This window comes from Lutjanus erythropterus, chromosome 20 (assembly GCF_056507025.1).
Source record: "Lutjanus erythropterus isolate fLutEry1 chromosome 20, fLutEry1.hap2, whole genome shotgun sequence".
NCBI lineage: Eukaryota > Metazoa > Chordata > Actinopteri > Lutjaniformes > Lutjanidae > Lutjanus > Lutjanus erythropterus.
In genome coordinates, this window is record NC_139336.1 from 11,961,619 (window position 1) to 11,988,026 (window position 26,408).

Genomic DNA, 26,408 nt, shown 5'->3' on the forward strand with positions numbered 1-26,408 from the left:
TACATGTTCTGGTATAAATGTGGCTGCCGGTCTTCATTACTGAATGTGTTTAACATTAGATAAACTAACCTGCAAAAGTGATATTGGTAGCTATCAGTTAACGGTGTTACAGCTATAAGACAATTCGTAGATGAACAAAATTATAATAATGTTTTCTTTATTAGATTTGTTTTTTGTGGTTGATATCAATTTGAATATAAAACTTAAACAGGGCTAGGGCTGGGTATTGTTTAAAGCTAATACAAAGAGTTTGTAACTGGTTATAAAATAGTCTCAATTAATCACTGATGCCTCTATATGACCTACATAAATGAATGAGACCATCTGCGAGAAGATGTGCTTTTTCAGTGTGGTTATTTTTAATACCTGCTACCAGGTCAGATTTTCCTTGAAATCATATGAAACAAGCCTGTGTTTACATTTTAGCAAATTTACAGTGAGTTGTACATCAGCCAGAGACAGGATATTTTTATTTCAATAAATTTATTTTTGACATTATATTCTATGGTTATTATGGTGGAAACACTACCACTTTTGTCCACAGGGCCCTCCAAAATCAACAAAAAAGGAAATTTCTTTGTAGTATCTTTATATTTTTCGAGTCTGGTGCTTGAATGATGCCTGAAATTCAGTACCAACACCAGTATGATACTTTAATTGATGGCTTAGATATAAACATGTCTTTGGATTTTTTTTTTTTAATTCAACAAAAGGATCAAAGGTTCTCAAACACTGTCTAGACACAAAAACTAAATAAAATAGTCAAAACTGGTTTTGATTCAAAATTAGAACATCTGATCAAGGAATAATAAAAGTAAATAACAAATGTCCCCTGCAATGAGCTTAAAGTCGAGATTAAATTAAAATGTCCTTTTTAACCCTTTTAGATCGCATCCCCTGTAATACTGTGAATGCAAAAAACAAACAAACTTTTCTTTGTATTCTATTCTTAAATCCAATCCTGTTTTGTTCGTGTCAAACAAAATATGATGTCATGCTCATGTCAAGTGCCACCTATACCCTTCTTACTCTAAATTAAATTGTTGAATTTTCATTATGTTTGTTTACACACATCATATCTGCACTATCTGCATGAACACCAGCATCTTTTACAGCATGTCTTTGAACAAGGAATAAAATAGTATTTGTTTATCTTTAACTTTGGTCTCCCTCATTGGTATTAACTACTGTGACCACCTTATTAGCACCAGAAAATCATTTAGTGAAATTCTGCATTAAAGTGTAAAATCCTCCTTTTTACTGTCATGCGAAACCAGACAGAGCATTAGTGTGGAAGAGATGTTTCATTACATCCTTTTGCCTCATTGTGAAAAACTGTGTTATGCCTCAGAGTCATTTCTTTCATTAAGGAACCTGGGTCATTATTGGCCCAAGTATAACGAAACTCACAATTGAAATTCTTCATCTCGAATACATTTAATAATAATGGGGTATTATTCCCCATCTTATTCCCTCACATTAAATAATACTATTCCCAGAGCCCATTAAGAAACTTAATCATCGGGGGCTGAAATACACTGTGGAGAGATAATTACAGTTGATGATATTCACAGATAAGTCATAGATGATAAGATGTTTTTTTTTTCTTTTAGTTTTACTTTCTGCACTTTCTTCTGCAGCTACCAGGCTCACAAGTCACTGCTATTCGTCTTGGTTAAGGATTTGAAAGTGCTGGGAAGCCAGCAAATTGAAAAAAAAGTGTCAGAAGAAGAAAGAGAAGAAGATAAAAAGAGGTGAAATGGGAATTAAAAAAAAGACAAAAGGTATAAAAATAGACATGTGGTAGGCAGAACAGTAAATCATTTACAGATACACGCAGGGTAAGGTCATCAGGGTTTAAATATTCATTATGGGTGTCAAGTCAAAGCTTTTAGATCTTGTGGGATACAGTTTCACTTCTCTCCTCATTTGATGTTTATGTTCGCTGAATTATGCATCAAAACGAATGTTATAAATACTCTTCTTTTTTTTCCTCTGGTTGTTGTTTCTATAAAGAGGAGCTCTTGCTTGGCACTAATACCGCCACAGTTTCAGGTTTAAATCCCACTGGAGTCACCAAGTTGTAATAGAGCATGGAGGCACACTGGAAAGACACATCCACTCAACAGTGCATACTGTATATTCTCACTTCATACTACAGAGATAGGAAATACAAACATGACGGGCTGACATTTACATCTTAGGCATTTAGCTGGCACAATGCACAACGATTAGCTGCTGACAGTTTAGCAGGACACCTGACATTTTGAGGGACACTTACTGTTCATTTTAAGGATCAAATGTGTGATCTTTCAGTTGTTGGATGCCTTCTCTCTTAAATTTAACATTCACATTTCAGGGATTTAAGCTCTCAGCCGCAACGCTTAGTGAGTAGACGTTTATTGTGCTGCCCAAAGACACTTCAGCATGATTCAGGGATTACACTGGCTGTGTTGTGATGTTTCAGAATAATGGAAAGGTTAAATTTCTCAACTATGGAAATGCCATGTTGTCAAAAAATGAAAATGTTATATGGTTAATTTCAGTAAAGGTTAGATTAGAGTCAAAGATTCACATTTCAGGTTTCTGCAGGGGAAGGTTTGAGCCAGAACTTGTTTGTTCATTTCTTTGCTTTGCTTCATATTTGCAATAGATTTCCACTTTTCTGCTTCAGTATAGCTGACATGACGGGGGTGAACGCAATAAAAGATACATCTGTTCAGTGCCAGTTGTTTTTTCTTACACTAGGTCACTGGTGTTGTATTAATTTGCATTGCATTTTATAACATACATTTTGGTCTCTATACTGAAGGGAAACAAAATGTTGTTTAACTTTAGATTATACTGTGGTCTGGGGTGAATACTCAATTCAGATAATGGACACCTACTAAGTAAGCCTGGGTCCACTGAGACTCTTCGTTATTCTAAATTAATCCAGTGGAATGACTAACAACAGGATGGAGTAAAAGCCTCTGGTTTACAATTTTTTGGAAGATGTTAGCAAGGTAATATGTAATTACAACAACACGTGATCTCAACATTTCTTTCGACCTATTTGGAGAATATGAATACTTGACTAGGATGAGTGGGATGCAGTTGAAAAGAAAAGGAGAAACGATACAAGGAGTTTCCAATGAGAGAATTATTTGCCTCATCCTCTAAACAACACAGAACAGCAACTGTAATAGACGAGCTACAGGAAGTACACTGCCCCTCTGATCTTACTTAGACTTTATATCAGATACATGATTGTCTCACGTTCCATTTTCTATTCCACTTTCTACTTCAGGCTGCAGACGACAGCAGACACGGCTTATCATTTGTTCATGAAAATCTTGATATTGATTTCTGGGACAATGATGGCTGGATAACTAAATGGTCTTGTTGTTAAGCATACCGTCTAATTATATTCAGTGTTTGTCAACCGTGCATAATGTTACTGACTTTGAATCTTACCAGCATAACGTTAGCCTTCTGGCTCATAGCTGAACCAAAGGCTTTGATGAACTGGACGAACAAGAATATTTGCCTATTGCCTGGTCATATCTATTTCTATTTCATTCTTTACTGGGATGGTAATGATTAGCACCAGTATTAGTCAAACCCTCACACGTTACTTTGATTGCAAAACATCGGAAAAATAAATAAATATCCGTTTTTTCTATGTCAAATGACCATGGTTAAGTGCACCTCCTACTTTGCTACATTTTCACCTGTTACTAGTATTACAACTATTTCCAGTCCTCTCCTCGTAGAACTGCACTTGCCCTTTTCGTCTTTCATTTTCTACAGTTTTTCATCTGCATTATTCTTCCCCTCTCTTCTTCCTGTCCCCTGTATCTGTTCATTTATCACTGGCCACATCTACTCTCCCTTCCCATCTCCATCCCCATCTATCTCTCCTTCCTGTTACTTTTTTACTGTCCATCCATCTCTCCCCCCCTTGTTTCCTTTGTCTCTTCCTTCTTCTCTTCCTCGTCACCCGTTTCTGTCTTTGTCTCTCTCTCTATTACTTTCTCCCACTCCACTCTCTGCTGGGTGTCCTGTTCCCTCTCTCTCTGGGAGTAGCAGACCTCCTGACGGCTTAGTATTGATCCTCACATCTCCCTCGCTTGCTATCTCTCTTCCCCCGCTCCCTCTCTCTTACACACACACACGCACACACACATGCATTAGGGTGACAAGATAAAAGGGTTTGTATGCCCCAAGGCAAAGCCAGCTAAACATGAGACCAGAGGCTCTCAGCCTCTAGTATATGTATCAAAAACAGAAACACTTAACAAATCCAAGGCCGCAAACACATTCCTATATCTCTGACAGGAACTGTCCGAAAATTACCATTAGATTTATTTACAACAAGCTTATTTTTATCTGCGAGTCAAGCCCTGCATATAATAACATGAATCTTGGAGAATGGCTGTGGTCGAAACATTCTTCAGCTGTTGCCTCAGAAGGCTTAAGGCAACCAGCACGCTCCAGTCTGTGTGAAGGAAAATTTCCGGATAATAATGCTATTTATAATCTTCGCCTTGGGGGTGGGAATGCTTGACTCTTAACTGGAGGTAGTTCCTTGTTTTTCTGTAAAATATTGTTCGAGCAAAGCTGTCTTGGATGTTGTGTTTAGGGGATGGTCTGTAATACATATGTAAATAAACAGAATGAGAAAAGGGGAAAGTTGAGACTCAGGTCTCTATTTGATCAGCTGTCTTTATCCCCATCGTCTTTACTCTGAGTTTAGTTCTAGAGTTTGCAAAAAGACAAAAAAAAATCTAATGTAGTGAGAACATTGCAGAGTTGCAAGAGTTTTAAAGGCTGAGACAAACTCATGTGTACCATCTACAGGCAAAGACATGCCTGAGGGCTGCTGTTTGTGCTTTCCATACAGTACATCAAAGCATCTAAAATGTTAAAAGTTCCTCAATTTAAGTATTTTTATATATTTTAAAGAAGTTCTCTAGCCTACTTACAAAGCAGAGATGTCAGAAAACCAATACTTTGTTATCAAGTCGATGCCAAAATTTTGAAAAACCAATTGTACTAGTTTTTACCAGGGAAGCAATTCTTTAGCTAAATATGACAAAGACAGATGAAGAACCCCGACCAATATGGAAGAAGAACAAACTAAAGATTGCGTCAAGTGCAGCTGCAATGACAGCTCCACCCCAGTTTGTCAAAAAGAAAAACAATAAGGAGGTGGTTTGTGTTCAAGTGGGGAATTAGCACCAGCCATTTCACTAGTATTGATTTTGACTACTAAATTTCTGGTATTACGACATCCAGAGTAAAGACGACCAGACTTCATTTGTCAAATGGAGGCAAAAGAGGTGCTGGATACAGGAACCAAAAAACAGAAAGAGAAGGAAATAGTAATGCAGACTGACTAGATTTTTCATGGTAAATATGTAAACCAAACACTGCATGTCTCTGTTGTTCAGTCTAGGTTTCTGTAGCGATGTTTAAACAAATGAATTGTCACTAAAATGCCTCCCACTAAATGTTAATGTTGTACTGCAAATGTGCTGACATTTTGAGTTTTATTCACTTGCTTTTGCACACCATTTTCACTCCTTTCAGAGAAAGCAGACACGTAAACATAAATCTTTCACCTTTCACATCCACTGTTGTTGGTCTTCAATATGAAGCATCATGACCTGTTAGGCTGCATGCAGGAAATTTTTGCCACTTGGAGACAATGAGAAAAAATGTGTTAAGCAGAATAAATAAAACTGAAAGGAATTCTGTGCTCACGTTACACTGCAATTGCATCTTGAAATCAGTTTGCAAGCTTGTCTCTTTTCTCAGCTGGCATGATCAGAATTTAGAGTATGATGCCTTTTGTTCAGAGCCCCTTTCAGCAGGGTAACTGCATACATTTCAGATGGGAATACAACCCCTAACCATGGCGATGTTATTGCCATGCCCCATCCACTGCGGCCCAAAGCTAACAAGAGGTTGTCAGGAATCAATACCTGGCATGAAAAACGATGTGACTTTCAGCTGCTGTGGCCACATCAATCACGCTATTACCATTAGCTCATCTCTCGACACCGACTTGGACTTCTCTCTCCTGCCCCTCCCAAACTCTCTGCACTCCTATGTCGTGTTTTCCCTCTCCTCCTCCTCCACTTCTCTCTCTTTCTCTCTTCCTTCCTTTCTCTCCCTCCCTCTCTCCCTGCCAGCTCAGCGGATGCCCCTTGTCACAGCTCCTATTTCAGCCTTCTGAAGTTTCCTAATTGATCGCAATTAGAGCCGCAAAGGGGTGGGGGTGAGGGGTGGGCAGACAAACGGAGATGGGGAGAGAAAGCGCCTATGCCATGTGTGTATATGACAGACAGAGACACAGAGAGAGAAAGAGATTAAAATCAATGAGCCTGTTTTGAGAGAGGTTATATTAGCAACTGGACCACATTTGACCACAGACTGCTGGGGTAATAAGGCAAAAGACGGGGGGGAGTGACAGACAGACAGACAATGAGAGACACGGAGAGATAGCGAGTCACAGGAAGATGAAAAAAACAATACAGACAACTGATAGCAGAGAATTAAGTGACCCTGAATGAAAGACATTAAAAGAGGCAATGGCATTTAGACACAAAACGAATTGGCAACTGAACACTTTGGACTCACCCAGATTATTGACAGATGCAGCATTAGAAATGTCTTGTTTATATGATGTTTATTATTGGGAACAGAAGTCTAAGAATGAAAAAAAAGACATGACAACAAAGGATTCAAAAGACTGTTGAATCTTTTTACAGGTAAAAAAAATTAAAAGCAGCAATATGTAACAATTGTGGGTCCGACAAATAGTACAGTAGACCAAATAGTGAGTTTGTGCCATAGATGGTATATTAACTAGGTTGTAATCCTATTTAATATACCATCTATGGTTGAAGTGAGTTGTTTCCCCACACCCCCACTTCACCAGACCCAAGGAAGCTCAAGCAGGCTGCAAGAACAATCCAGAAGTGCAAGAAGAGTGCATGATTGAAGCGACGAGTCCTGCGCTGTAAGTTGATCAGCTGTTTATCACTGTCAGTTGCCTGTCAATGTAAAGCTAAGCCTCTTATCCCGAGAACAAAAGACCACAGCACTGCAATGTCCTCAAGTCACATCAGTAGTGAGCTAAACACTGGCAACCAAGTCAGTGAAGTCACTTCCATTTTTGGATTTTTTTTCCTGATCAGCATTTTATGTATATCGGATAATTTTTCTTACCTCATGTTCAATATATATATGTATCTTTTGTTTTACTTTTTTTAACTCGTTCCAATTAATTTCAAAATTTATCGTTAAAGTGTAAAATACTGCACCTGCAAAAAGCACGATGATCACGAGCAAAAGTCTTTATTGGGACTTTCAAACTTGACATGGTGTGAAGCACTTATGTCTCTTGATAGCAAGACAGGAAAAAGAAAAAAAACTCAGAAATAGGGGCACATTAACATGGTTGAAGGACACCAGGAGATAGCAGAGATAAGGATAAAATCAAGAGAGGGAGAGTGATTTTGGGAGAAATGTAGCAGCCAAGAGAGACGGAGAGTGAAGGATTTGTAATAGAGAGATAGAGAGACAGAATGACAAAGAGGAAGAATAACAATGGTGCCAAAGCCTCTTCCATCCTTCTTGCAAACGTCCCTGATCCCCTTTTTTCTCTCATTTAAATTCCTCTCCATTGTCATTGCAATCCAGGCCTAACCCCCCACCGCTGGGCAAATACACACACTCACACAAACACTCATGGACATTAGAGTGCACATGCATTGACCTCCAGCAGCAACCAGGGCCATCCCAGGGAGCTGGGCTCACACATCTCTGCTAATCCCCATCAATGGGCAACACACATGCACACATGCTCACAGTGTTTGCTGGAAAGATAGGCTCAAGTTTCCCCAGACTGCAGATGTCAATGTGACCCTAGCCATGCTAACATGGGTGTGGAATAGCAAGCAGCTTGTCACCAAGCATCCAGTGTCTTGTCAGTGACACAAGGCCGAGCGGGCTGGTGCAACGCTCACTCGTGCCTTGTCAACATGTATAGTCGACATAGCTAGCCTTAATTCTATTCCTTGCCTTAGCATTCCCTGGTCAACACTGCTTAAGACCGCAGTACGCTGCCTTGTCAGTGATGGTATCTTACAGAACAGACATACTGCTCTCAGTATTATCCTGCAATGTCTTCAGAGCTGTCTAACAACAGCAACAGGGCTAGAAAATAACATCTTGTCAGCACGGTCAGGACACGGCTGGGTTAATACAATTCCTTGGCTTATTTCCTTGTCAGCAATTCTAGGTCAGAGAGATGGCAACCGGCGCTGATCTTAATATTGCCTTGTCAATGTGCATAGGCTATATCTGGACTGTCAACAAAGCCTGGAATCATGCAAAACAATGTCTTGTCTGCACGGTCAGGACAACACCGGTGTGGGATTATGCCTATTCTTATCACTCCCATGTCAACATTGCTAGGTCAGAGATGGTAACTAGTGATACTCGTACTGTTGCTTTGCATTATTCTCCAGACTATTATGGGGAAAAATATGTCCATCCTACAACAGTACATGCTGTTGTCTTCCAAACAATACAAAACTGCAATGGTGTTGAAAAAAAAAATAGGGAAGACTGAGAGAAACATTGATATACTTTAGGCCTGCATCTATTGATTTTTAATCTAAGGACAATTTGTTGATGAATCAACAAATCTATCGACTAATTTATTGATTTTTCTAAAGATTTTCTTAAATTCATCGATTAAAGCTACAAGGCACAGCAAAGCATGCAAGGATTTTTAAGTGGTTATGAAACAGTCTGAATTTATTTCTGATGTCTGAGTCTCCATAAAGTCAGATGAAATGAGACATCTGTGTTTACATCTTCCTCGGCAAAGTTACAGCGAATAGTATGTTAGCCATTAAGAAGAGGCAAGAGGAGATTTTTCTTTTCTTTTCTTTTTTTATTTTTGACATTTGACATTTTTTGACATATTTTATAGTTATTATGATGGAAACACAACTGCGTTTGTCCACAACGCCCTCCAAAATCCAAGAATAACATAAAAATACAATATGGCAGTTCCTTGTAGTAGCTCAAAACTAAACATCAAAAACTTGACTCATTAATTTTCAGTATTTTATTCAGTCATAATCCTGAAGAATAGACTGCTGTATCTGCTGTATCTGAGATCATCCATCTAAAATTCTCATTAATTCATTAAAAAAAAGATTTTTTTTGTGTTTCATAGTGATACACTAGATTGAAAATGTTGAACGTGTTTACAATCTCTTTAAGATTAACTAACTTGGAAGAAGTACTTAATTCTTCCTTTACCTCCCATTCTTTCTCAACAGTGGTTTATGTTAAAAACTGATCAAATCTCAACAACATCTCTCTCTCTCCGATGACAAATAATACAGTCTACTAATAGCTGCTGTGGGAAACATTATGAATATTATATAATACAAAAAGGAACAAAAACACATCCTGAATTCTGACATAATGAGTGAACACGGAAGAGCTCTCAAGTAATTTTGAATCCATTAGGGTAGATCTGGTCTTAGGTAACACACACACACACACACAGACACACACACACACACACTGATGTGCACATGCAGACACACACTAGTTTGGAGAGAACCGGGAGACTGACTGACGCAAACATGTACGCATACATACAGTTCACACATGTAAAGTTCAAAACCAACTTGTCACAAGCTCAGTGGATTTCAAAGTCAATTTGTACCAAACTTGATTTGTAAAATAAATCAGGCACTGGTAGAAGCTACACTGTGGACAAATCTATGTCAACCTTATCTAAAATACAAGTGTGTGTGTGTGTGTGTGTGCGTGTGTATGAAGGGAGACTGACTGTATGTGTGCAAAGGTGATTCTGGCGACAAGGCGACCCCAAGGGATCAAAACACACAGTCTCACATTACTGACGGCCCCACACACAGACACACTCACAGGCAGGAGATGCATGCGCTGTTACAAGTGTAGATGACACGGGTGGTGTCTACAAAGTAATGTGCCGACCGGCATGCCAACGGCACCAATTGCAGCAGTCGAAGAGAGAAAGCTGAAAGAAAGGTTGTCATCTTCGTGCATCAACTCATACATACACCCCTTTTCACAGAGGCCTCTTTGAAAGCACCGTGAATGAGAGTATGTGGACTAGTCATTTCAGTACTCCGACCTCTACCATCTAATAAGGGTAGTGTGGGCTACATAAGGTGACAGGTTTGGTTTTGTTTGTGTTGAGTTCAGAGCTGCAAAACCACTTAGCATTGTGGCCGAGTTAAAAATACCAAATCAAACACATTCAGCGGTAGAGATGTCAAGAAACCCAGGTCTTGTGTGCACACTTCTCTGGCAGTTTGTTGTCTCCCCGCCACCTCAAAAAGCTTCAAACAGATGGGAGAATGAATATAGCTTAAAGGTTGGATAAAATATTTCTGCCACCAGCTCCAGTGGGTAACAAACACCCATACTGTCTTCTTCATGGGGAGAGTCAATGAAACTAGGCTTTGGCAACTGGGCAAATATATCGGCTATTTGCAAGTGGCTGTCCATCACCAGCTGGTTCCTTTTGATGATTTTATTTTGCTAATTTAAGGGTCTGCCGGGTGACAGCTGCTGCTAAGCAACAAACTCACTCATCATAAAGTGACACAGTACACATCCACTGAGCTGGAGGATGAGGGAGAGGTTCACAGCTTGGAGAACCAGAATATTTTCATATCTGGAACAGTGAAGTAAGAATTTATTTCAACCAAACCAGAGCTGGTGATTGTTGGAACAGTGGATCAATCAAGACCAACAGAGATGGTTTTAGTGAGTTTTATTTTGTTTTTCTGTTGAGTTATCTGTTGATGAAGCCATCTTGGTTCGGGTTAAGGGAAAAACTTGGATTCAGAAGGCGTACAGCTGTATTTTCCTGTTATATAACAAGATGAGGAGTAGGAATATGTCCTTTCTTGACACTTTGTGCGTTTATTTTGCTTATTGGATGTAGCAAACATACATAGCATATGTAAACTAGCAAACTCGCCACTCAACAGTGGCCAGTTGGAAAAATGCAATATATTACTCAACCCTAAATGCAATGAGTAAACAGGAGTAAAGAGTAACAAGCAAATAGCAAGAAAATCACCTACAATACATCACACCCACCAAAAAAGGCAAAACTGAAAACTGCTAAATTTACAATGCTTCTTCATGAACTATGCAAGATGACTTAAAGGTCAATGTACCTTCTTGGATGCTCTCCAAAATAAACACAACCCTCCTTACAGCAAAAAAGTCCCCACATATATTTTGCATTGCAGATATCTAAATAAAAGCCAACATCTCCGTAACAGATGTGAAAATAATGGATTTTGTAATGTGAAATTATTCATCTCCGATCCCATTAACACTGGTACCTGTAACAGACAAACAGACCTTCTGCTGATCTCCTGAGTCTTGTGTCTCCTGGCTCTTACCTCTTTCCAATTCATTTAATGCATCTTGTGTGTCAGAATCTCACTTCTTTGTTTATCCTGATTATGCAACATGACATATGCCTCGCTGCAAGCCAAACGTCCCAATGGGAAGAATAAATTCTCCAACTTGAACTCAATTACAGTTATGGAGAAAAACAGAATCCCGGAGTAATTAAACTGCATTATACCTCGTTGTCAGTGGTAGCCTCAAGCTTCTGCATGGCTTGTGTCCTCGGTTCAAATCCCTAGACTGGCACTGTGGGGGAAGCAAATGAGTAACACTCTCCCCTCCCTCATTGACTATACCCGAGCTGCCCTTAAGCAAGGCCCTTAACCCCCAATTTCTCTGGTGTAGCTGCTGAGTGAGCAACAATTTGCATTTGCTAATTCTGAATGCAAATATCATCGGTCATTCGAAAATAAATCTGCCACGATCAGATGCAGCCTTTCCTTTTTAGATTTAACTGAGGGGCATTAAACTTTAGCTTCAGGTCTCTGTAAGTTAATAAAAGTGTGTACACATACTATTAGTGTTCAAAGCATTGCTGCAGACATGTACTTCCCTGTATGTAACATTATATTCCAGAGCTGTCAGTATGAATGCATGGCAGTGGCCTACATGGAATCTGGATATCTGTCTACGTGTGTGTCCACTCCGTCTGCGTATTTCCTGCACGAGTGTATGTGTGCTTGAGTGTCTGTGGGTGCCGGTGTGACGGTGTGTAACGTCTGCATGGCCATATTTCTGAAGTTTCTGCATTTGACCGTCCGCATGTGTGTGTCGCTGACATTTCTGGACAGAGGAACTCTATCCGCCTCCACGGAGTCCTTTCAACGCCCGCCACCACACACACACACAAACACACATCACACGTCCTGCTGCTGACACATGCATGTCACCACGGCAACCAGATACAGCCGAAGACATGCTACTGACAGAGAAGCAGAGACCACCATACTGGCAGACTAGAGGTTCCCAACATGGTGTATGGGCCGCTGCTGAGATCACTTGTTGAATCATAACAACTGAATTTTCCAACAATATTCTTTACTACAAATGCTGCAACTAAAAGAAGTTCATTGAGAATATTAGTACTGCTTTAAAAGGCCAAAAGCCAAAAGCCAAAAGCTTAAATATAACATACAGTAAACCTTGTTCTCACATATGCTAAACAGGCACATGGTATTTCCCTGGCTTTTCACACATGTGGCTCTCATTGTTGATTTGATCTCATTCAGAGCGCTCAGCACTCAAACCATCTTCAAAGTGGTGAAATTTCACGTGACAGCAGAACAAATGTACAAGATGATGCAGATTCACTAGCTTATATGGTTGAGCGGGAAAACAAAGAATGAGAGCAACATTTTTTGTCTATTTACACAGAAAATGAAATGAGTTTCACAGCCCCCTGGATCGTGAAACTTACTCAGCACAAATAACAAAAGCAGCACATTAAAGTCTAAATTCAACTAGATAGAAATTGAAAAGCAGAAAAAAAAAACAAGTGAGCTGCGGTGCGTTCAAACTGGAGCAAAGACATCTACAGTGCCTCCAGAGAAATCAAGCAAGCTTACCTTCGACAGGACGAAACGTCAGCACGATCCTCCTCTTCACCCTGTAAGGAACACAACGTAGAGTTAGTCACATCCGCAGAAAATGTGCAATGATACATTTTAATTTGGAATAGAACATTTCAATCTGGGAAAAGGTTCAGCAGGGAATCTCGGTCACAGCAGCCAATCTGACGTGCAATAAGGTAAACACGTGTTACCAATGATACTAATTAACCCTCTAGAAAGTTGCTGCAGGTCACTGACAATCCTCACTTAAATAAGCATTTTCCTACTCAATCCAAGCAAACAGTTCTATCTCAAAAACAGAAATTGATTAACACAAGTTGTTTGACTTAGAAAAACAATTTCCTCTTTAATTTGATGCCAAATATGTGGCATGTGTAGAGTTTTAGGCCAAAACAGCCTCCATCTCCAGCAGCGACAGCCGCGTAGGTCCTGCTGTTTTTAGTGATGGTGACTGTGTGATGTGATTTTGAGCGATGTCTTTGTTGTTTTCCACGACTGGTGTTGTAGGCAGTATTTCTGGCAACTTGTGAGGAAAAAACGCTGAATTTATATGCGGAAAAGGTCAGCATCTATCTCCAGACAGAGCCAGATCATAGATCTCAAAGTTAGAATGAATAATTCTAGTTCCAGTTATTTATGTGCTTTAATACACATTTTAAAATGACCAGTGCTCCATGGTATAGAGAAACATAGAACAGATGCTCCACAGCGATATGGGTTCTAGAGGGTTAAGGTTCCTTTCCTTTCAGGTCAAACAAAGATACGTGCATGTTGGCTCAATAGAAAGGCTCCGCTACACTAAATGGAATATGACCTTAAATAGTGTCATTGGTAACATCTGTGCTTACCCAACTATTTCATATCAATAGCTGCTGTAAAAAAGGTCTATTCCTATGCTTTGTACACATCTGGCATACAAATCATGACCCTTATAGAAAGCTCATCTATGCTGATATTACTGAAAGCATCTTTTCAACATGGTGGAAAAATCATTCAGTAATATTTATTTGGCAAAGAGATCTGAATTTACATTGCTGATAGTGATAACATCCTGCTAAAATCTCAGAAACCCGTAACGGGATTGTAAAATTGAGTGGGATAAATTCTGTTTAAAATGTCTCCCAGCATGTACAGTCTAATGAAAACTGCAACACGATGAAGAGATTTTGTACAAATCACAGTTACTGTTTTTGAAGTTCAGAGACACAATTACGTTGGAAATATCATCAGAGTTCAATTCTCCCCTTTCTTGCCGTCCCAGCAATATTATTTCAATCATTTCCCTCCTCCTCCTCTCTCTATCCCCACCTATTTTTCCTTTATTCTGTTACGGTGTTTCTTTAATCAGGCGTACAAACAGTAAGTGAAAAGCCAAAATCTATGCATCCCACAGGCATGGTCTAGTGCACTCTTATCTGCACTGTCCATTCGTTTCCCCTCTTCCTGCATCGCTCCTTTTTTCCATCTGGTTTCCATTCTCTCCACCTGCCCATCAGTCTGCAGCAAGGGACAGGTGAGCCTATTACACGCTTCTCACGCTGTCTACTACACACACACACACACCCAAACGCACGCACACACCAAACCACACTAGCTCTACTTCATGGTAACTTAGCGTGCCACGCACATCAGCCGAATCTGCTGTGCTGTAAAACGGTTGTTACCACAGCCACGTCATGCTCCTGATGAAGTGGTCTAGTGTCGGATATAAAAGACACAAAAAAGTCCAATACTGGAGATTAGATGAGAAAAGAATAGGTACAACAGAATAAACTAGGTTGCTACTGGAGTTGCCACTGTAGTGTAATTTTAAAGGGACAATTCACATACAGATATTTTCCTCCTGTCTGTAGTGCTATTTATCCATCTAAATTGTTTTGGTGTGAGTTGCTGAGCTTTGTAGATATTGGCTGCAGAGATGTCGACTACAAAAGAACTAGATGACACTCAGTTTGTGGTGCTCAAAGTGCCGAAAAAATACATAAAAACAATGTTTTACTTTTATTGACTTACAATGAGTTGATGACTTAGAATGCAGCAGAAAAACAAGCATCAGAGTGCAAGTAAGTTCACTTCCCCAATGCTCAAAACACTCTGTAAGGAAGCTATTAAGCTAGTGAGTCAAACAGATTTCACAGCAAATATATTTGTTCTATACAGCATTAGCTCACAGTGACAGTAATATGTCAGAGCGAGGTTTGGTTTGTGTTGTTGATCAATACCAGTGAGTCAACATTTACTTCTCTAGGCACTGAGATTTTAGAAGCCACTCTCTAAAAATAATCTTTCATATAAACATAACAGTCCGACTTCATTGGTAAAAGGAACAAAGATTCAGTCAGGTACTATTGCTGCAATATTACGTTTCACAAGAAAATGACTTTATACCAACAAATATATAAATATACAGCAATTATTAAGTCGGTAGTACAACAAATCAAAATCAAGGGTGACCATGGATGAGAGCTGAGCTGAAGAGGATGGCATTAGTTGAGTAGATGGATGCTTCTTTCTGGAGGACTGAAGGACTGTGGATTATCTTGACTGTCTGGGTTATGACTTCTGGAAGGAGACACTGCTGTTAAGTTTTTCAAATACTGTCGAGCACCACAAGCCATGTGGCATCTAGGCTGAGAGGAGGCAGACAACTCTGTGGCCAATATTTCCAAAACTCTGCAACAGACACCAAAACAGTCTTGATGAATAAACAGAACTACAGGCAAGAGGAAAATTATGTATTTTTTGGGGCCAACAAAATTAGGCTATAACTCCTTTTTAATTGATTTAACCCTTTATTTACACAAATAACTTCTGATTCCCTTTCAAAATAAAAATACGAGCACTTTTCATAATTTTAATTATCTGTTATTAAACAACATTTTATTGACTTTATTTGAAAGAAAAAATGGTTCTCTGGCACTCTAAAGATTTCGGTTGAGAGCCAACAAGAAAACGATTATGTACTCTTGGCTTAAAAGTGATGATCAGTGCTCTCGCAGACAACTCATCCTGGCGCATTAACTACAGCAAGTGCATTAAAAGCCAAAAAGGGTATAAATAGTTTTTCCTTAATATAGATTAGATTGAAAACACGTTATATTATTGTAAATCCTGTTACAAATACAGCAGTCACTTGCATAGTAATCCTTTTTTGGCCAAGATTCACTTGTGAACTATTGTAGAGGCTATATAAATATTCTTCAGTGCTAGCTGGCCTCCTAGCCGGTGTTTTGGTTCAGTAAAAATAGTTTTCAGACATCATGTCTTCTTACATTTTCTACCACAGATGAATCTGACCTCCACAGTTAGAGATTTTGCTTGTTTTCTATTTTCTTGCTGTTTTTATGTAGAGTCAAGGCAGCCCGTCTCAGTTTCTCTGGAGGCATCAATGGCTGAAAGGCTATTTATTTATTTCCAGAAAGCCTTCCTGCCTGTCTGCCTGCCTGCTTGGCTGGAGGAGAGAAAGATAGAAGAAAAAGAAAAAAAAAAAAGAGTTGAAGGTGGGAGAGATTTGCTGATGCTGCCACGCAGCAACATTGCAGAAGGTGCTATCATGTGAAACATCACCTTTTAGACGCTCTCCCTCTCCCTCTTCTTGTTTGTTCCTCCTCTGTATGCCTCTCCCCTTGTCTCAGTCTCCCTTGCTCTTTTTGTCTCTTTGCCTGACTCTCTCTGTGCCTCTCTACACACACATACAGACACAAACACATGCACAATTTTTTTCTCTCTTTTTCTCCTTCTTCCAGACCTTGACACCAGCTGTACTTTTCCAATTCAGCAGTTCTTCAACTCTCCAGATGACACAACGAGATTTCGCACCAGCTAAGAACACACAAATCATAACAACACTAAACAGAAAAGCACAAAAACAAAAACCAAAACAAAACCAAGCAAATCAGCAAAAACAAATCCCACAGGCCTCTGTGTAGTTCCAGATAAGGAGCCTGACAGTATTAGCAGACCATGCTGAAATTATTTATGTGGAGCGAAAGCATGATTATGCAAGAAAGAAGACAATAAGAGGGGCAGCTAAATATACAGTAGTTACTACAGAGAGAGAGAGGGATTAAAATAGATGAGATGTGAATGCGATCAGTGAGAGAAGACTCTCAGAGATAATTACACACTCAGCATGTGTCTTTTCAACACCCCCACAACAACAGATCACCCCCCACTTCCGTAGCCACAGATATCCAAATTCCATACTTAGCATTACTTTTTAATGATATTTGATCATAACAGTATAGCATTATGGCATGGCATGAGTGGCTAAATCCTGCCTGTACATCCTGATACACATGCTACAGACCAGGAGAGACTGGGACTTTACTTTAAAATTACTCAAAATGTTGTCAAATGCAGCACTGCAGTGATTAACTGAATAATCGATTAGATGTCAACTATGAAATTAATTAATTAAAATTAATTAATTAATTAGAGGTCACCCATTCCAGCTGAGGCTCAGGCTTCAGTTTGACAGATATTAAGCCATTTCATGCTATGCTTGGCTTAGGGGTGGGTGATATAATCAAATCTGCTATCATGGTATATGAAATTTTGTATCACGTGACCAATATATATCACAATGCAGTAATTGTTCTGAATTCAATTCAGTTGATTAAAATAAACAATGTTCCGTATACTGTATACCAAACAATCTGGAGGGCCTTTAATCTGCATCAAAAAAGAAAGCTGTTAATGTGTTTTGTGTAAAACACTGGATTACCCTTCATACATTTTTGTAATACAAGCGCATGTATGGAAACTAAAAACTAATTACAGGATTTTTTTTATTACTGTATCCTACTGTTTGTGTTATCAAGCTTGCTCAGCAGCAGCGACAGATGTGGCAGTTTGCCATGTCTACCGGCCATACATAATGCACTTTACAAACAGATGTCTTCACAGCAATTGTGATTTCTTTTACAGGGATAAAGGATTACAGCAAAAAGGGGGCATTCACAACAGACAGACACCAGCCAGAAGCTGGGATTGCATTTATTCATTTATCTGTTTCTGCTACTCTGTCACTTCAGCAACCACAAGCTTTTATTGCTAGCCTTGATTAAAGTGTGACACAAATGTTTTTGATTCTACACAGAAATGTTCCTGCAATATGATTTCTTCTTCAAACGCTCACACATTTAGGTTTTATTCCTAAAATCTAGGATAGCTGAGGCATGAGCAAACTTTAGAGTATAAAAACATCACCTGTCACAAAAAGACTAAAAATAAAGACAGAAAATTAAAGGTTACCCTCGCGGACTTACTACTAAAAATCAATGGGCTCAAAAGAGTCCTAGGAGCCACTGAACTTCACACTGCACAAAATTCAATGTGAATACAGCCAACAGCCCCCAAATCTCCCCTTCTGCTCTGTTTCTCTGCCTGTTCTGTGAAAGCCGGGGCTATTATTAGCAAGCAAGGGGATCAGGTTAAGAAGATGAAGGCTAAAAGAGCACGGAGAGACAGAGACTGTTAACTATGGGCATAGTGGGGGGTAAACCCCCTGACAACAGGTTGACCTGCCAGTTTATTTGCAGAATACATTTACCAACCAAGTGAGAGGTAGAAGCTAAATTAATTACACGCATCACAGCACAGCATGAAGTCTTAAATTAATTGTTTTTGTGAAGTTTTGTTTGTATGTTTCATTTCTATCTTTAATGAGATGAAAGAGAATATTATGGCGTGTTAATGATGGTGACAGCTAAAGGAGAACAAAGAGAACAAAGCAGAAAGAAAGATGTTAAGAGGGAGCAGGAGAAGGTGAGATGACAATCAGATAAGCTCAAGTGTTTTTGCTGAAGTACCCACAGAATATTATTAGTCCCATCATAACCCCATTTAGTTGTCCGAACAAATAGCTGTCTTCCCTTAAATTAGGGATGCAACTAATGAAAATTATATATTATATATTCATTATCGATTCATCTGCAGGTTATTTTCATGACATTTTTTGTCACAGACCGTCACAAATGATGCACATCAGACCACAGATTTGAGAGGATTTCGTCTTCCGTCAACCACTCTGAGTGATTTGTTTTATTTCTAGGTTTGAAGATAATAAAGTATTCATAGTCAATCAATGATTAAACTGGGAATCACTGTGAATTACTTTCAATCAAAGAGCCTGGCCCCATTTCTTCCCTTGTTGTTCAGCTTCAACTCCTTTTGCAGGGAACCCCCTGCAAACCACTCAAGGACCCTTGTTGGTCCCAGAACCCCAGATTCAAAACCACAAGTCTCTAATATGTCAGAAAGTTGTGAAAAATCATCAGTTTCCAACAATTTGTGGCAGCCCATTGTGTCGGATCACCACAAATAAATGAATATATGGGAAAAACTGACATTCAGAGATATTTTTTGGTCTTGATTCTGGAATCCTTCACGCAGGTATAAACAGGTATCGTCTTGGCTTTTAACTGCAAACTAGCTAACAAGCCATCTTTCTGAGGTGAGTCTGGATTGTCCACATGTCCAACATGTCTCCTCTTCAAATGTCTGTCACATTATCATTGTGGTCCCATGATAGATCAACTAATCAGTGCCAATCTACTTCAAATACCATCTAGTAGGGACTGAACAAGCATCTGTAAAGTCATAAAAGCAACTGAAGAAGGACCCAGTGACTCTCCATTTAAAAAAAAAAAAAAAAAAAAAAAAATCGGCCTAGATAAAAACCTGTCAGTCACCTTGTTCAAAACAGGTCTCACAGTCCCACAGCAAATATGAAAAAATCATGTGTTACTAAAAAAACAACATGGGCATTGTACAGTGAGGATGACAGAGGTTAAGAGAGCAAACTGGAGGCAGAAAGTTCAGACTATAAGCCTCATAATCTGCTTCATAACTGTCCTCTGACATCACTGCAGCAGATGCTTTATCTTGGATCCTGTTCTCTCTGTAATGTAATGGGTGGGGGTCTCTCTGTCATACTGTAATGTAATGAAAACAGAAAGGACAGAGCGAGAGGAGAAATCGACAGAGATGCTTTGGTACAGCCATATTCCAGTACATAAAGTGGTGGAGAGAATGAAAAAGGTTCTCAGCTATATACTGCCATGAGGAGAGAAAGGGCAAAAGAAATGTGTAAAGGGTAAGTAAAGGCCAGCAAACCAGTTTGTATACAGCTTTTAAAAATGACACCTTTCTTATGTAAATCCCCAATAAAGTGAACATATAACGGTGTTTTTGTGTTACCACCTGCACAATCACTGACCTGGCTCTAATTAAGATATCAAGTGGGGAATGAGTCGGTTAAGAGGTAAGATGATGTGAGGATGATTCACTGTTTCAATTTTCCATCCGGTCTGATGTGCATTTACAAAGGCAAAACCTTAAATGGTCCAGAAATTGTAAACACAATTCAAGGCGTGCAAATGTTCGAACACTGGTCATAAAGTTGGTGGGTAACAAGACAACAAGTGGGGCAATATCTACCTGGGTACTGTACATCATGGAGCACAGTTCCATTCACGCTGCTGTCCATCTGGAGAGCATATCAGCAAACTCTAGAGGACTGCGTATGTGAATGCCTCATAACATAACAGGTAATGAATAATTTAATAATGCAGGCATTTCTCACTTTGACATGAATCCAGGTTTGTCCCCTGCTAGTGTGCCTGTAATTGGTTCAAAATGAACCACTTCAGAGTCCACTTGACCCTTCAAGGTGGACCAGAGAGCAGTTGTTTGGGTTGGGTGTGGACGCTGGACTCAAATTCTGGTTGGGACCAAACAAACTTCACCAAAGGGGTAAATGTTTCAGTGTTCGGTTCAAGCAGAACAAACAAGGTTTGTGTGAGCCCTCCTTCAGTTTCAGTCTTGTCTGATTACCTGTGTCCTGGTGTGGTATCCCTCCAGAAAAAGATAGCTCCAAAGAACTGACTTAACTATATACACTATAGGCAGGGTGATAAACCTTTTTCACAGTAGCCATATTGATATGAAATAGTGGGGTAAACACAGGTATTACCAATGATACTAATTAAGGTTTTGTTCCATTTAGTGTAGTCTTTCCAGTGAGCGAACATGCATAACAGCAGCACGCTGACTCTGTTTGACCTAAATGGAACAAAACCCCAATTAGTATCCTTTGTAACACCTGTGTTTACCCTACTATTTTAATGTCAAAGTAGCTGCTCTGAAAAGATCCTCTAACTCCACATGCTTCATAGGGGAGGTCTAAACTTAAGCCATAATGTAATGTAGGATATTCAGTAAGTTTTGTGTTTTTCAAAGAATATAGTGCAAAGTGAAGTGCAGATGAAACTGAGCAACTATCTATAGCTGATGTTGATGATATCCCTTTGTTTTGGTCTTATGTAATATATTGATTTTTCCCCTGCATGCCTTTTTGTGTTCATTTTGGCCAAACTTGTATAAGTTTCTTTGCTTTTGTTTCTTTGTTTCTGTCAGTCATCTCAGTATTCTTTGTTACACAATTCCTGCTTTGTACCTCAGGTTTATGGATTCAATTACAAAGAGCTGCATTACTTTGTCCTTGTGGTTAACTGTGGTCATGCTCAAGTTAAAGTGGTTTGTTTTTCATAGGTTTTGAAGTTTTTGTAAATAAAACCTGTAATTTGTAATGTGTACTGCTTGGTTTCTCACATAGACAGACAGTCACACAGACAAGAACAAGAGGTTTTACAGATCCTGCCCAGAGTGACCCTCTGTAAAGAGTTCGACAAGGAGAGGTTAACATTTGGTCAAGGCTTGACCCAATCACCTGTCTGTCTCACACAAGATAAACGCACACAGAAGCACATGATTTAATGCAGTCAAGGTGTCATGCACACTTTAGACAAATGACCATTTCTAGCGGCAAGAATGGTGAGGCTAAAGATCCGTTGGAGAAGTCTGACATTTTAACTTCTCATGAGGCATTCGCATAATGAGAATAACCTTTAATTTCACACCAGCACAGAAAATATGACTGTAGGCTACTACTCATAGCTTATTTATAATTCCCAAAATGCACCTTTGATCAAATCTGAGTGACATTAAAACTACCAAATCCTGAGTTCAAACAATGTTTAAATTATAGTACATGGCAAAATTAAGCAATAACAGAACAAGTAGAGGTGAAGTTTTGATGTCAGCTCTTAAAACTGAACATTAGCTTGATTCTGCAAGGTAACTGTAAATGTTAAATATGAAAGTAAGACAAAGATGTCACTGCGGGCTCCCATAAACCATGAGCTAACATTATTTGATCCCCGCAGGGAATTCATAGCAAGAAGTGGCAGTAAAATGTGTTTAGAAAAAAATCTGCCTGAGTAAAGCTCAACTTAAAATATGCCAGCCCAACTTCATCCTCAACTCTGGAAGAGGTTATTTAATGTCAGCCTCTGACAGATCAGAAGTAGAATCAGGAACCTATTCTTATGCTTAGAAAGTCAGGGAAAAATGTAAATGTCAAGGAAGCTGTCGTTGCTTGTTACTGGGAAATAGTCAAGGTATAGTAGATTTTTTCCTATAACACCACCTTTCTGTCAGAATCATAAACTGTGTTGCACATAAATCTGATACAATGAAACATGATCTCTTTAAAATAAAGCTTATTACTGACTATTATTCATAGCTATTCATTCTCATGTCATCATGAATTTTGGCCTGATATATTCTGACGAGGGATGTCTGATAGAATGAGCAACATGGAGGTCTGAAAGTTATTTCCTCCTGCAAATCAAGTGAAGAAAACTAGCTGCAAAATGTCACAAGCAATAAAAAAAAGATTTCATCATGAAAGCTAAGAGAGAGACAAACACCAAAGAGCAAAGAGAGAAAAATAATGAACCCTCAAGCCAGTGAGAAGGACAAAGAGAGGAGAGTGAACCCCCGGAGGGACTGTTCAGGAGATACTCACTCCTCTCATCATTGCATCTGTCCACCTCTGCACTGCGAGATGTAAATGCAGTCAAAGCAGAGAGAAGGGGGGAGAAAAAGAAGGAATGGAGAAGGAAAATGCAGGGGGTGGGGGTTGGGGGGTAGACTGATAACAACTGTCTGACTTGGTTTGAGATGGGAATGCAAGGGCAGAGGGAAGGAGGGGTGGAGTGATATAAGGTAAAATGAATTGAAAGGGTTTATTTAAGAGGAAAAAAGAGGGAGGGTGGCTGACAGTTTGACAAAGATGGCCATATTCAGTGGGAGATGAAGATAGAGGGGGAAGGTTAGTAGTACTAGAAGGACTCGAAAGGGCTAAATGTTATGCCTTGCGTGTGGCTGATGGAGGTGGGAGGCTGGCAATTAGACTGTTGGCTTTTATACCCTAGTTAATGGGAAGGACTGAGAAATCGAGTGCAAAGGTTGATGTGATGGCCAATAACTTTACAATAACTTATTATATGTTGACTTTGAACTTTTATATTCATCTGGCCATTCACAAAACATCAAATTGAATAAAATATTGATGAAAAACTCCAAATCTAAAGTGAAAACCTATCGATAAAGCAAAAATGGTAAGAGGGTGGCACGTATCAATTTATTAGCCAATTAGCAGTATCAGCTCGTTGACTGCAATCAGCCTATCCGCAAACAAGATGACATTTACAGACAGCAGTGGCCAGCGTTTACCTCTATCAGTTTTGCGCTCACTCAATGTCGTTTCTGGTTATTTGCTTTCCAACTTTGACAACAGTTGCTATCATACCCAGATAGTGTTTCTGAGAAAAAGCCACTGGCTAGATACAAACCTGGTATGAGCTGAGGGCAAATGAAGACTTTTGGTGGACAGGGTGGATAAATAGCAGCAAAAATAAAAACAACCACAAAACTACTCTAAGTTACTTAAAAATACCTGAACCTTAGACTGCATGACTGGAGCCAATATGGTAGTTATGTTCTCATTAAGCACCTACGTGCTGTGATTGGCTGCAATAGGATTACACCCATTCTGTACCTGCCTCATGTTGCACTCTGGACCAGTAGGCCACAGAGGAGCTCTTATTAGCTAGCTAAAATAACAACAAGCCTCAAAAATGTCTCTCAAATCTAAAGAGACATAAAGTTGATTGTGAAAATCAACATTCCAGAACAAATAGACTGACAAGTATTTACTTTTCTGGGCCCAACAAGTAATAAACCATGTTTATTGTGCAACAAATGCACTTCTGTGATAGAATAAGAAGAGGCTCAGAGTAACATATCTGCTAACATTTTCCTAAAAGAGTTATGTGTAGCCATGACTTGTCGAAGTATTCTTTGTGGCCCACGAAAATCCCAACAATTTTTACATTTGGCCCACTTGTTATTGAAGTTGAAGAGCCCTGTGTTAAACATTGGTATTGGCCCAAAATCGTTGCACCCCCTGAATATGAGTGACAAAGGTAGATTTCCAAAGCCAGCCAACACATTGTGCTCTGGCAAGGGTACCCAGACATTTGCTTGGGTTGGGGGTATCTGTAATGGGTATAGACCAAATGAAGGTAATTAAAGCTGCCTGTTACCACCTGCCACATGATTCAGAATTGGTCTCCTATGTTTAAACATCGACACGAACCCCTCTTAAACTGTATTTAGGACAGTGCTGCCCTGGCTGGCTTGTAGGTTTTGCCGTTTATTTTCAACATGACAACTGATCTGGAAACCTCAAATTTCTTCACAAAACTTTGTTATTGAGGTGAAATAAAAGATACCTTGCATGATTATAACTTTAGATGTAATCTAAAATGCATAATTCAAGAACTTGAAAAGTTGGCAGTTGAAATATCTAAATCGACACCCAACTGAAATTAAATAAAGCACTGCTTGCTGTTGTCCTCACTTAAACCACTACCAACAGTTGACTGACGGGTTCATCTTTCTGCTGTCTAATGGAGGGGATTGAATAATTTCAATTATCTCCAACAAAAAACCGAGATCATATGATGTAAGTTGGTCTTAAAAGGCTAAAAGGAAGGGCTGAAGGATGGAGAGCCTGGCAGGCTAAAGTAACCGAAGAGTAACATGCAAACGACTGGCAGGCTGATAAAAAGGCTGTCATCTCTGCCGGGCTGTGAATAAATAACTGGATGAAGGTGTGGTGAGAAAGGATTAGGAAGTGAAAGTGAGGATGTGAGAAAGACGCCGAGAATGAGTGAGGTAGTCTGGCAGCGTCAAAGTGAATTGTCACCTCATCTGGACTGCATACTGAGAAAGAGGTCAGCGATAAGGAGAAAACAAGAAATAGAGATGGGAAGAGCAAGAAAGGGAGAGGAAATGAGAAAGAAAAGAGTCAGATGTGAGCAAAGAGGGAATAAGCAGGGTGGCGAATGCTGTCAAAGTTGGCCAAAGATGGGAAACATTGATTACGAGGCCAAGTGGATAGACACCAAGAAAGATCAAAAGGGTAGGAGGGAGAAAAAAAAGGGAGGGATGAAGGGAGAACAGAGGGGCAAAACTGGACTAAAATGTGCTTAACTGTTTATGAAAAGGAGGGAGGGAGGGAATGAAGGCTTAGAGACAAAGGGGAGGGAGGCCAGAGACAGCAGAAATGGTGTGAAATTGACATGAAAATGAGGGGATGCTTGGGGACCAGCCAGCACGCTGTGACACCTTGTGAGGTTTTAGGGTAGGTTGGCTCAGCACGATAAGATAACTGCCGCCTTATCTGTGGCCGTCAGACTGCTAACACACACACAAAGTGACATATCAACACACGTACCCGCTCGCACACACACACTCCCACACACACACACACACCAACACACACAGTTTCCATTGGCCAGGGGAAGACAGACATGGACAAAACACTATGGCAAGATTGGCAGACAGGTGTTAGGAGCTGTGATTGGAACTGACTCAGATGTCTGTATTTGGGTGGTTTCTGCCTATGTGTGTGGTTTTCTGCTCAGATGTGTGTACGCTGTACATGTGATAATTGGGACAGGAATTATTCTTTTAAATGTTTGATTTGTAAAATACAGTGGTTGAATATTTATCAATTAATTGTTGTGAGTGTTTGAGAGTATGTATTTATGCATTACATGTGCACAACTAAATGTCTCTTAGAAAACAGAAATAGATTCTATCTGTATCTACACATATGTGTCAGATCAATCCAAGGTTGGTTTTGTTTGCTTTCTGTGGCAAAGTCTTGGTCCAGGTTATGTGTGTTTGTTAATCACACAATGTCTCTCACCATGGCTTGTACCTAATCAATGTTTCAATAGTGGATGGCAGCCACAGGCTGTGGGTGGGTAGGGGGGCAGAAATACAGACTTAGACCACTGTGGGACAAAACAGGCTGAGAGAACAGAGGAGTTAAAGGGTGAGAGGCAGAAAAAAGAAAAAGAGCTGGAACATTATGACAAAATCAAAGAAATGTGAAAAAAGCTGGTGACAGAATTAAAATAT

The 26,408-nt window shown here is 39.5% G+C and overlaps 1 protein-coding gene across 2 annotated transcripts in view; it reads right to left on the bottom strand.

The window, feature by feature from the left end:
- cntfr (ciliary neurotrophic factor receptor) overlaps nt 1–26,408 on the bottom strand; it is a 282,491-nt gene that overhangs the window by 223,470 nt on the left and 32,613 nt on the right. For both annotated transcript variants that reach the window (XM_084746326.1, XM_084746325.1), the window contains exon 2: nt 13,059–13,099. The gene's annotated coding sequence lies outside the window, so the exon portion shown is untranslated. The remainder of the gene's footprint in view (nt 1–13,058; nt 13,100–26,408) is intronic.